The following is a 13,209-nucleotide window of genomic DNA, read 5'->3' on the forward strand; positions in this document are numbered from 1 at the left end:
ATGGCAGGCCAATTTGGAGCAATAGGACCGTTCAATGAAGAAACAGAAAGCTGGACATTATAAACAGAGAATTTTCATTCATATTTAAAAACTAATAAGGTAGATGAAGACCTCAAGGTAGCGATCTTTCTTAGCACCATGGGGAGTAAGATGTCTGCTATGTTAAGAAGTCCAGTGCAACCAGAAAAGCTCATGGAGAAAGCCTTTGGGGAATTGTGCAAGGTGTTAGGAAACCATTTTGCACCCAAGCCACCAATAATAACATAAGAACATAAGAAATAGGAGCAGGAGTAGGCCATCTAGCCCTTCGAGCCTGCCCCGCCATTCAATAAGATCATGGCTGATCTGTCGTGGCTCATAGCAGAACATCTTCAGTTTTGTTAAAGGGTACAGCTGGAAGGTGAGTCCATCGCTCAATTTCTAGCCATTTAAAAAATATTGACAGAGCACTGTGAAATTGGCAGGTTCCTTCAAGATGCTTTCCAGACTGTTTAGTTCGTGGCCTGTGTAACAAAGCTATCCAACAGAAACATTTAACAAAAAGTCCTAGATTTCAAAGTATTTTCCATGATGGAGTTGGCCGCCAATGAAACAATACAGCTGGGTGTTGCAGCTGAGTTCTGAAGCACCACACAATGCTGCCAATGAGGCAAATCTGACCACAAAGAATCAACATGCTAGATTCATGAAGCCCAGTGCCACAAATGTAAGTAGATGGGGCATATTTCTTAGAATTGTAGGGCGCAACTTAAAGAGAAAGGAGTAGCTGGAGAGAGATGAACCTATGGACTCAGCATAAGGTGGCACCAGCCAGGAAGAGAACAGGGAATCCGTCGGATCTGCGACGGAAGCAAAGGAGCTTAAATCTGTGAAATTTCAGTCCAGGGAGAAACCTATCGGTTCTGGATCCTTCCCTAGATAGAAGGGAAGATAATTAAAATGGAGTTGAATAGGGGGACAGCAGTGTCACTGAATTTGGACTCAGTATATGGAGATAAATTAAAAGCACTGCCGTTGAAGCTGGCCAAGAATATCCTACGTACTTATATGGAGCAAATGGTGCCACCTGAAGGGCTATATACTGGTGAAGGGACAAGTGAGGGATCAGTGTGTGGAGTTATATGGTCCTTGACCATATACAATGGTCCTGTGTATACACTGCTGGCCTGTGTGGATGCTTCTGGTTGCAGAATTTAAATTAAACAGGGACGTAGAGAATAGGCTGGCGGATTCAGGAAAAAGTTCACATGTTGTCCTAGATCAATATAGGAATGTGTTCAATGGGACCTGGATGAGATGAAAGGGTCAAAATTAAAATTCAATTTGGAGCCAGAGACTCAGTATGGATTCTGAAGGTACATCTGGTACCAAGTGCTATGCAGCTGAAAGTGGAGGCAAAACTGGAATGGCTGATGAACATGGGGATGCTAGAACCAGTGACCACCAGCAAATGGGCCACCCCAATTGTTCAGGTATTAAAAATGGATGGCACAGTTCGCATCAGTGGGGACTATTGCACATCCCTGATTTTAATCACTGTGCTTTCAGCCTAAGCTCCTGAATTCCCTCTCTACATATTTCCAGATCTCTACCCTTTTTTTAAATCCTCCATTACACATTGACCCCATGACCAAACTTCTGGTCCAATATTTCTCTGTACGTTTGATGCTTGATAATGCGTACGTGCGACGCCTTGGGAGTTTAACATTGAAGTAAAGCAGGGGAGTTCTCCCCTGGGACAGAAAAGGAAAAGCTGCTGAGGAATACCATTTAATTCTATAAATCAATGACATGAAAACTTTCTCTCCTGTCTGATCTTCAGATGAGGCACTGCTCGCAGACATAAATAGCTGGAAATAGGCACTTGCCAATTTTTCAAAGGAAGTCATTGGGCAATTCATTGGTCTACCTGAATGGAACCGCAGAGGAATGAAGGAATCGAGAATGCAATATGAAGAATTTAATCTGTGAAGCCGTGGTAACAATTTATGTGAACAAATTCACTGTCATTCACTTCATTGTTATAAACCCAGTAATATGAGGCAATCTGACATTATTTATTTAAGATAGGGAAGGGGTACCTCTGTTCCATTTTCTATTACTTGTTTATTTGATTTGCATTGCATTGATAGAGATTTCATCAATTTCCTTACAATCCCGCAGCTCACCTCAGAAATTAATGTTCAGATAAATAGAAAACAGGAGGAGCAAGCCATTTGACCCTTTGAGCCTGCACCACCAATCTTTATGATCATCATAGATCCTGTATTTCAATGCCATACATCCATATTCTCCCCATACCTCTTGACCCCTGTAGAGTGTACAAATCTATTATTAAATACATCAGTAATTTGGCCTCTACAGCCTTCTGTGGTAGAGAATTGCACAGGTTCACCACCATCTGAGTGAAAAAGATTCTCCTCATCTCAATCCTAAATGGCCGATCCTGTGTCCTGAGGCTGTGGCCACTTGTTCCAGTCTCCCCAGCCAGGGGGATCATTATCCCTGCATCCAGTCTGTCTAGCCCTGTCAGAATGTTAAACATTTCAATGAGATCCCTTTTCCATTCTTCTAAACTCCATTGAGTACAGGTCTAAAAGACCCAATCTTTCCTCATATAAACATCCTACCGTCCCAGGAATCAGGCTGATGAACACTCACTTCATTTCCTCTATGGTAAGTATAACCCACCTTTGGTAAAGAGAATAAAATTGCACACAATACTCTAGCTGTGATTTCACTAATGTCTTGTACAACTGGTGAACAGTGTACAAGGACATCCAGGTCCCTTTGTACGTCAACATTTGCTGATGACACCAAGATTGGGGGAAAGGCAAATTGTGCGGAGGGTGTGGAGAGTCTGCAGAAGGATCTAGATAGGCTGGGCGAATGGGCCAGGAAATGGCAAATGGAATTTAATGTTGGCAAGTGTGAGGTGGTCCACTTTGGTAGGAAGAATGGTAGGAAGGACTATTACTTACGTGGCGAAAAACTGCAGCAGGCGACGGTGCAGAGGGACCTCGGGGTCCTTGTGCATGAGTCGCAAAAACCCAGCTTGCAGGTGCAGCAGGTGGTCAGGAAGGCGAATGGGATGCTGGCCTTCATAGCGAGGGGGATTGAATATAAAAGTAGGGAGGTCTTGCTGCAGCTTTATAGGGCATTGGTGAGGCCGCAGCTGGAGTACTGTGTGCAGTTTTGGGCGCCGCACCTGCGCAAGGATATTTTGGCCCTGGAGGGAGTGCAGAGGAGGTTTACTAGGCTGATACCGGAGTTGAGGGGATTGAGCTATGAGGAGAGGCTGAATAAACTAGGCTTGTACTCGTTAGAGTTTAGAAGAATGAGGGGAGATCTCATTGAGACGTATAAGATGATGAATGGGATGGATAGGATAGAGGTGGAGAGACTCTTCCCGCTCAAAAAAGACAGTAGGACTAGGGGGCACAGCCTCAAGATAAAGGGGAGGCGGTTTAGAACGGAGTTGAGGAGGAACTTCTTCACTCAAAGGGTGGTGAATCTCTGGAATTCTCTGCCCGTTGAAGTGGTGGAGGCTACCTCGCTAAATATTTTTAAGAAGCGGGTTGATGGGTTCTTGATAAGAGAGGGGATTAAGGGTTATGGGGAGAGGGCGGGAAAGTGGGACTGAGCCACAACAGATCAGCCATGATCTTATTGAATGGCGGGGCAGGCTCGAAGGGCTAGATGGCCTACTCCTGCTCCTATTTCTTATGTTCTTATGTTCTTATTTCCCAGTCTATCACCATTTAAATAATTATCTGCCATTCCACTTTTTCCATTGAAGTGGATAACTTAACACTTATCCATATTATACTGCATCTGCCTTGTTTTTACTCACTCACTCAATTTATCTGAGTCACCTTGAAACTCCTTAACATTTTCTACTAGGTTTCCAGAAGTTGTGTGTCATCAGCAAGCTCGGAAATATTACATTTGGTTCCCTCATCCAAATCACTGATGTATATTGTAAACAGCTGGACCCAAGCACTGATCTTTGTGGGACCTTACTAATCACCACTTGCTATTTGAAAAGTGACCCATTTATTCCTACTCTGTTTCCTGTCTGTCAACCAAATCTCAAATTATGCGCAATATATTAACCCCAGTCCCATGAGTTTTAATTTTGCACATGATCCTCTCATGTTGAAATTTATGAAAAGCTTTCTGAAAATCCAAATACACCACATCCACTGTTCACCTTTATCTGTTCTATTAGTTACATCCTCAAAATACTCCAGTAGGATTGTCAAACATGATTTCCCTTTCAGAAATCCATGTTGACTTTTTCTAATCCTGTTGATATTTTCTAAGTGTCTTGTTATCACATCCTTTATAATGGAATCTAGCATATTCCCTACTACTGATATTAGGCTAGACAGTCTGTCACTGCCTGAATCTTTCTTCCCTTTTTTTAAATAGTGGGGATATATTACCACTTCCCTGTCAGCTGGGACTGTACCAGAATCTATAGAATTTGGCGAGAACCAATGCGTCCATTATTTGCATGGCCATCTCCTTTAGTACCTTGGGATGTAGATTTTCGAGCCCTGGGGATTTAGTGGTTTTCAGTCCCATTAACTTTTCCAGCTTTTTTTTCATGAATACTAATTTTCTTTGTTTCCTCCCTCTCACTAGATCCTTGGTTCCCTTGCATTTCTGGGATATTATGTGTACCTTCCACCATGAAGACAAAACTAAAGTAATCATTCAATTTTTCTGCCATTTCCTTGTTCTCTATTACAACTTTCCCCACTTTGGACGGCAAGGAACCTACATTTGTCTTCATTAACCTGCAAACCCGCCCCCCCCCCATAGTTTTAGAAGCTTTTACATCCACTTTTATGTTCCTTGCCAGTTTGATCTGTACATTTTTATTATTCTCGATAAATGCCATGCTCCTCCTTTGCTGACTTCTAAACTGCTCCAAATCCTTAAGTACTTGGTACTTTGCATCAATTTATATGACTCCTCTTTGGATCTAATATTATCCTTAATTTCTTTTGTGAGCCATGGCTGGGCTTCTCCGAATTTGCCCTTCAAATTTGACTTTGTACATCCTGTGCAAAAATCTGATTACATTTTTATGCTACCTCGTTTAACATATTGGGTTATTACAATGAGTGAAGTAGCTGAAGCAGTGCAATAGAGCAGTGGAATTCCAATGAAACTATCTCAATAAAGAGTGGGAGGTTTCCCTGGTGTCCTAGGGAATATTAACCCTGATGTGGAGGTGCTGGCATTGGACTGCGGTAAACGCAATAAGAAGTCTCACAACAGCAGGTTAAAGTCCAACAAGTTTATTTGGTAGCACAAGCCTCTAGCTTTTAGAGCGCTGTCCCTTCCTCAAGTGAGTGGAATTTCAGTTCACAAGCGGAGCATATAAAGACACAAACTCAATTTACAAAATAATGGCTGGAATGCAAGTCTTCACAGGTAATCAAGTCTTAAAGGTACAGACAATGTGAATGGAGAGAGGGTTAAGCACAGGTTAAAGAGATGTGTATTGTCTCCAGCCAGAGCAGTTGGTGAGATTTTGCAAGTCCAAGCAAGCCGTCGGGGTTACAGATAGTGTGACATGAACCCAAGATCCCGGTTGAGGCCGTCCTCGTGTGCGGAACTTGGGCACCAGTCTCTGCTCAGCAACTCTGCGTTGTCGTGTGTCATGAAGGCCAGCTTGGAGAACGCTTACCCGAAAATCAGAGGCCGAATGCCCGTGACTGCTGAAGTGTTCCCCAACAGGAAGAGAACACTCCTGTCTGGTGATTGTCGAATGGTGTTCATTCATCTGTTGTCGTAGCGTCTACATGATCTTCCCAATGAAACATGCCTCAGGACATTCTTTCCTGCAGCATATCAGGTAGACAGTATTGGCCGAGTTGGTCTGTCAAACAACATCTTAATTTTAAAATTCTCATTCTTGTTTTCAAATCCTTCCATGGCCTTTCCCCTTCCTATCTCTCTGATCTCCCCTAGCCCCACACCCTCTGGGATATCTGTGCTCCTCTAACTCTGGTCACTTATGTATTCCCATTTATAATTAGAAGAAGAAGAACAGTACAGCACAGGAACAAGCCCTGGGGCGCACCAAGTCTGTGCCAAAACAGGTGCCTTTCTAATTTAATATTTTCTTGTTCTACATGATCCAGATCCCTCTATTCCCTATCTATTCATGTATCTATCCAGAAGCCCCTTGAATGTTGTTACAGAATATGCTTCCACCAACCCCACCGGCAGCGCGTTCCAGGCATTCGTCACCCTCTGTGTGAAAACCTTGCCCCTTACATCTCTATTAAACTTTTCCCCTCTCACTTTCAACATATGCCCCCGGGTAGTTTGTCCCTGGGAAAAAGACACTGACTATCCACAAGCATTTCATAATCTTGTAAACCTCTTGTAAACCCGCTCATCCTCCGACGTTCCAAAGAAAACAATCCAAGTTTGTTCAACCTTTCTTCATTGTACATTTCTCCAAACCAGGCAACATCCTGGTAAATCTCTTCTGCACCCTTTCAAATGCAACATCCTTCCAGTAATGTGGCAACCAGAATTGTACACAATACTCCAAATGTGGCCTAACCAAATATACAGCTGCAACATGATTTTCCAATTCCTATACTCAATGTCTAGACTGATGAAGGCCAGCTTGCCATATGTCTTCTTGACCACCTTGTCCACCTGAGTTGCCATCTCTAGGGAACTGTGGATCTGCACACCTAGATCCCACTGTATGCTAATATTTCTAAGGGGCCTATCATTTACTGTATACTTTCCTTCTGCAGTAGACCTTCCAAATCGCATCACCACACATTTGTCTGAGTTAAATTCCATCTGCCATCTTTTGGCCCAGGTTTCCAGCCGATTTATATCCTGCTGTATCCTCTGACAATCCTCCTCACTATCTGTTACTCCCCCAATTTTTGTATCATCTGCAAATTTACTAATCAGACTATCTACATTTTCCTCCTATAATCATTTATATATATCTATTACAAACAGCAGAGGTCCTAGCATTGATCCTTGTCACAGACCTCCAGTTAGAAAAGTACCCTTCCACCGCTACTCTCTGCTTCCTATAACCCATCCAGTTTTGCATCCATTTTACCAGCTCATCTCGAATCCCACATGACTTCATCTTCTGTATCAGCTTGCCATGAGGAACATTATCGAACATTTTACTAAAATCCATGTATACAACATTCTCTGCCCAGACCTGGCCAATTTTTCTTGTCACTTCCCCAAAGAACTCAATCAAGTTTGTGAGACACAACCTCCCCTTTATAAAACCATGCTGCCTATCACTAATAAGCCTATTCTCTTCCAGATGTGAGTACATCCTGTCCCTAAGAATCTTCTCCAATCATTTCCCCACTACTGATGTAAGGCCACAGGCCTGTAATTTCCCAGATTGTCTCTTCTGCCCTTCTTAAACAGAGGAACAATGTTAGTTATTCTCCAATCCACTGGTACCTTGCCTGTGACTAAAGAGGATACAAAGATTTTGGCCAAGGCCTCAGCAATTTCATCCCTCACCTCTCTCACTATTCTGGGATAGACACTATCTGGCCCAGGGGACTTGTCCACCTTAATGATTTTCTAAACCTCCAATACCTCCATCCTTTTTATCTCAACATGTCCTAGAAAGTCAACATCCTCCTTTCTACACTCAGCATCCACCCCATCCTTCTTCTTTGTGAATACTGATGCAAAGTACTCATTAAGGACCTCACCTACCTCAACTGGCTCCACAAACAAATTCCCTCCACTTTCTTTGACTAGACCCACTTTTTCCTTAGCTACCCTCTTCCTCCTTATATATGCAAAAAAACTTTGGATTCTCCTTAATCCTGTCTGCCAAGGACATTTCATGGCCCCTTTTTGCTCTCTTAAGTCCCTGTTTAAGCTCTTTCCTGCTATCTTTGTACTCCTCGAGCCTTATCTGTTTTCAATTTCCTGAAATTTATGTTTGCCTCCTTCTCCCCTTTGCTAAGCTCACAATCTCCCTGGTCATCCAGAATTCCCGAATCTTGCCATTTTTATCCTTCATTTTTACAGAGACATACTTGATCTGAATTATTAACAGCTGACTTTTAAAAGACTCCTATATATTAGATGTGGACTTGCCCTCAAACAGCCACCCCAGTCACATTCCCTATCTCCTGCCTATCATAGTTAGCCTTCCCCCAGTTTAGACTACTTCTATCCTTTTCTACAAGTTTCTTGAAACTTATAGAATTGTGATCACTGTTCCCAAAATGGTCCCCCACTTAGACACCAATCACCTGACCAGGCTCGCTTCCCTGAACCAGGTCTATGATAGTCCCTTCCTGAGTTGGACTATCTACATATTGCCTCAAGAAGCATTCTTGGACACGCTGGGTGGAATTTTACCAGCACATCCGCTGGAGTTTCATACGATCCCGCCTGAAGCCAATGGAGAATTCTGTTCTCTAAGCTTCAACCACACCCGAAATCAGGGTGGGTGTACCAGTAAAATTCTGGTCATGTAACAAACTCTGCCCCATCCAAGCCCCTGGCACTAAAAAAATTGCAGTCTATGTTGGGGTGGTTAAAATCACCCACCACAACAACCCTGTTGTTTTTACATCTTCCCATAATCTGCTGACATTTCAGTTCCTCCGCTTCATGCTGGCTGCTGGGAGGTCTGTAGTACAACCCAACAGTATGATTGCATTGCTCCTGTTCCTGAGTTCCACCCATATGGCCTCACTGCATGATCCCACCAAGGTGTCTTCCTTCTGGATAGCTGTGAATCCCCCCTAATCAGTGAAGCAAGCTCTTTTGTCACCCTCTCTGTCTCACCTGAAACATCTAAGTCCTGGATTGCTAAGCTATCTTTCCAAGTCTCCATAATTGCCACAACGTCATAGTTCCATGTAGCAATCCAAGCTTTAAGTTCATCCATCTTACGTGTCATGTTCCTTGCGTTAAAGCAAACATACCTCAGACCGTCTGTCCTGTCATGTTTTGTAGTCTCCTTGTGTTTTATTTCTCTTAGCCTTACTGGATCCATTCACTGAGTTCTCCACACAATGTGCTGTGGGCCTTTTTGATTTTCGTTTTTGATTTCTCTGCCTTCCACTTTTCCCCTTATTGCCTTTGTTTCTGTCCCCACCTTACTTCCCTCTGGCTTCCTGCACCAGTTCCCATCCCCCTGTCATATTAGTTTAAACCCCCTGCAACAGCACTAGCAAACACTCTCCCTAGTACATTGATCCCAGTCCTGCCCGGGTGCAGACTGCCCGATTTGTACTGGTCCCACCTCCCCGAGAACCAATTCCAGTGTCCCAAGAGTTTGAATTCCTCCCTCTTGCACCATCCCTCAAGCCACATATTCATCTCATCTATCCTGCCATTTCTAATTGACTAGCATGTGGCATTGGTAGCAACCCTGAGATTGCTACCTTTTGAGGTCCTACTTTTTAGATTAACTCCTAACTCCCTAAATTCAGCTTGTAGGACCTCCTCCCATTTTCTGCCAGTATCGTTGATGCCTATATGCACTACAACAGCTGGCTGCTCACCTTCGCCCTCCAGAATGCCCTGCAGCTGCTCTGAGACACCCTTGACCCTTGCATCAGGGAGGCAATTTACCATCCTGGAGTCTAGTTCGCGTCCACAGAAATGCCTGCCTCTTCCCCTTATAATTGAATCCTCTATCACTATAGCTCTGACACTCCTTTTCCTGCCCTCCTTTGCAGCAGAGCTAGTCATGGCGACATGAACCTGATTGCTGCTACCTTCCCCTGGTGAGCCATCTCCCCCAACAGTATCCAAAATGGTATATCTGTTTTGGAGGGAGATGACCACAGGGCACCCTGCACTGCCTTACTTCCACTATCTGGTAGTCGTTCATTTCCTATCTCCCTCAGTAATTTTTATCTGAAGTGTGACCAAATCATTGAATGTGCTTTTCACGACTTCCTCAGTATCATGGATGCTCCAAAGTTATTCCATCGCGGTTCCAGCGCCATCAAGTGGTCTAACAGTTGGCAGCTGTAGTTGGATGTACTTCTTGCATGTGAAGGAGCCAGTGATGCTGGAAAGAATCCCTGAATTCCCATATTGCACAAGAGGAGTATAACATGGGCCTGGGCTCTTCTGCCATGACTTAACCATTAAGTTAACTTACAACATCAATTCCAATGCCAAAAGAAAAGAAAGAGAAAAAAAGAAAAGAAAAAAATACTTACCATCGTTTACGTGCTGGCTGTGTCTTCATGGTTTGATTTCTTTCTACCTCTTACTTGCCCGTGAGCCTCCCTCGCAAGTCTGCTTCCCACTCTTCCCAAAAATGAGCATCTCTTTCCCTCAGCACCAAATTCTCACTCAGCTCCAAACTTCCAATACCCTTGCTCTGGCTGAGTCTCACTCCAGCCACAGTCTTCCTCCCACCAGCATAGTCTCTACTCATTGGTGTGCACAAGATCACAATGAGGGGCCATGACTTTAGTTGCCCAGGACCCAAACTCTGAAACTCCCTCACTTTACCTACCCGCCTCACTTCCTCCCTTTTGAGGCTTGTTAGAACCCAATTCTTTGATCACTTTTCTGTTCAGCTCCTTTTGGCATGGTGTCACACTTTGTCTTTTATTATGTGAAGCACCTTAGAACATTTCATTATGGAAAAAATGCGACATAAATACAAGTTGTTGTTGTTGTTGTTGAATCTCATTAACCAGGAATTGTTTGTGACAGTCTGCATGCATCTGAGCAATGTTTGGAATGAATGTCTGACAGAACTACAGTATGTCATATAACTGAGCTAACAGACTTTACACTGCTCTTTTTGCAATAATTTCAGATCTATGAAAATATCCAAAAGCCAGATACGAAGTCTTGGACCCATGTATCCATTTGTTTGACATAAGGAGGTGGAACGTGCGCACCTATTGATGAACTCAGTGGCAATGGCTTGTGGGTCATCTATTATTTTCACAAATACTGTAGAGGGGCCACAGCTGTTTACCGACTTTGTTGCTTTCAAATGACCAGATGAAGAATGTTGGAGTTTTAAAATCTATAACTACAGCTAGAGCTCCAGTACACCAGCTGGTAGTGCATTCCAAAGCAGTGACTGCAGTTTCACGCAACCAGACGTGTGTCCAGATTCAATTACAAGCAATTAACATATATCAATCAGAAATGTACATTTGTATAGAAATTATCTATATCCACTCAAAATTAACAATTGGAATTACGGACAAATAACATAAGAGTTTACGTGTCCAGTTACAAATTGTGCACATCTACCTAATTATAATATCACCAGGCCATATTTCTTTCTGCACATTTATCAGTTATCTTTCTAACCAGTGGCATATCAACCCCTCATGTCCTCTCCGTCCAACTGTCTCTTGTTAGAACCGAAACTGAGAACTGCAGTTGTGCATAATTTAGTGGCGGTGATGTGTGTGTGTGTGTGTGTGTGTGTGTGTGTGTGTGTGTGTGTGTGTGTGTGTGTGTGTGTGTGTGTGTGTGTGTGTGCTATGTGACTGTGAATGTTATGGTCCTAGATGCTTATTGGATCTGCTTTAATCAAGACCTGTGGATCAGTAAATTTGCTGATGACGCCAAAGTCGGAGGAGTGGTAGATAGTGAAGAGGGGTGTCATAGTTTACAGAGAGACTTGGACAAGTTGCAGAGCTGGGCCGAGAGGTGGCAGATGGAGTTTAATGCGGAAAAGTGTGAGGTAATTCACTTTGGCAGGAATAACAGATGTGTTGAGTATAGGGCTAACAGTAGGACTCTGAATAGTGTTGATGAACAGAGGGATCTAGGTGTATGTGTACATAGATCCCTGAAAGTTGGGAATCAAGTAGATAAGGTAGTTAGGAAGGCATACGATGTCTTGGCGTTTATTGGTAGGGGGATTGAATTTAGGAGCCGCAACGTCATGTTGCAACTGTACAAAACTCTGGTGCGTCCGCACTTGGAGTATTGTGTGCAGTTCTGGTCCCCACATTATAGGAAGGATGTGGAGGCATTGGAGAGGGTGCAGAGGAGGTTTACCAGGATGTTGCCTGGTAGGGAGGGAAGGTCCTATGAGGAGAGACTGAGGGATTTGGGGTTGTTTTCATTAGAAAGAAGGCGGCTAAGAGGGGACCTTATTGAAACATATAAGATGATTAGAGATTTAGATAGGGTGGACAGTGATAGCCTTTTTCCTCGGATGGAGAAAGCTAGCACGAGGGGGCATAGCTTTAAATTAAGGGGTGGTAGTTATAGGACTGATGTCAGAGGTAGGTTCTTACCCAGAGGGTGGTGAGGGATTGGAATGCCCTGCCTGCTGCAGTTGTAAATGCGCCTAGTTTGGGGGCGTTTAAGAGATCCGTGGATAGGTTTATGGATGGAAAGGGATTGGTTTAGGTTAGAGGGTCATTGCTTTTTTAATTGGTCGGTGCAACATCGTGGGCCGAAGGGCCTGTTCTGCGCTGTAATGTTCTATGTGGTTTTCTTTATAGTTGGCCTGTGTGACTGAGTTTAGCATCTTGCAGCTTATGTGATTTTTAAACTTGTGATTATTAACCCTTTCAAATATTTTGAGCACTTCTGACCATGAATGAACCTGATGAAGCTTTCATTTAAACATTTGTCCACTGGAATAGCCCAAATTCAGCAAATTTAGAGAATTGAAAACATAAAAGAAAGTTTTGTCTAAAACAAAAAGATCCATGAGCTTTGTTAAGATTTGGAAGTTATTCAGCATTTAAAAAGAGTGACCCTCAGAGGCAGCTGTAACAACAAAGAAAGAGTCATCCTGACTCAAAACCTTAACTCTGGGAGAAGGCCCAAAACATGATTTATGCTGGTGGGATTTCCTACAACTACTGTCCCTGATACCACCTCCCACCCCATCTGTCCCCATTAATGATGTAACAGGAATCCTGTTACAGTCCCATTACCCCTCTTTTTGTAATGACATATCAATATTTCTACAATAAGGTTGGTCCTATATTGTCAAAACTGTTAGATTTAAATTTCATAGGTTCTGAATATCTAAGTGTCTAATTCAAATGATTGGCTGAATTCAAAAAATTCAAAAGCGTGTTGTCTTGGTAATACTGCTGCTTGTCCTTTCAGTACAAATGTTTCAGTTTGGGGCTCTATGTGCACTTTTTAACTTTCTATGCACAGAAAAAGCACCACCTTTTAAAGGGACCTAGCATTTTACAG

The 13,209-nt window shown here is 43.1% G+C and overlaps 1 pseudogene; it reads left to right on the forward strand.

The window, feature by feature from the left end:
• LOC145350705 (5'-nucleotidase-like) overlaps window positions 1–13,209 on the forward strand; it is a 45,474-nt pseudogene that overhangs the window by 14,683 nt on the left and 17,582 nt on the right.

Source organism: Carcharhinus amblyrhynchos, chromosome 12, assembly GCF_965287045.1.
Source record: "Carcharhinus amblyrhynchos chromosome 12, sCarAmb.v2.hapA, whole genome shotgun sequence".
NCBI classification, from domain to species: Eukaryota; Metazoa; Chordata; class Chondrichthyes; order Carcharhiniformes; family Carcharhinidae; genus Carcharhinus; species Carcharhinus amblyrhynchos.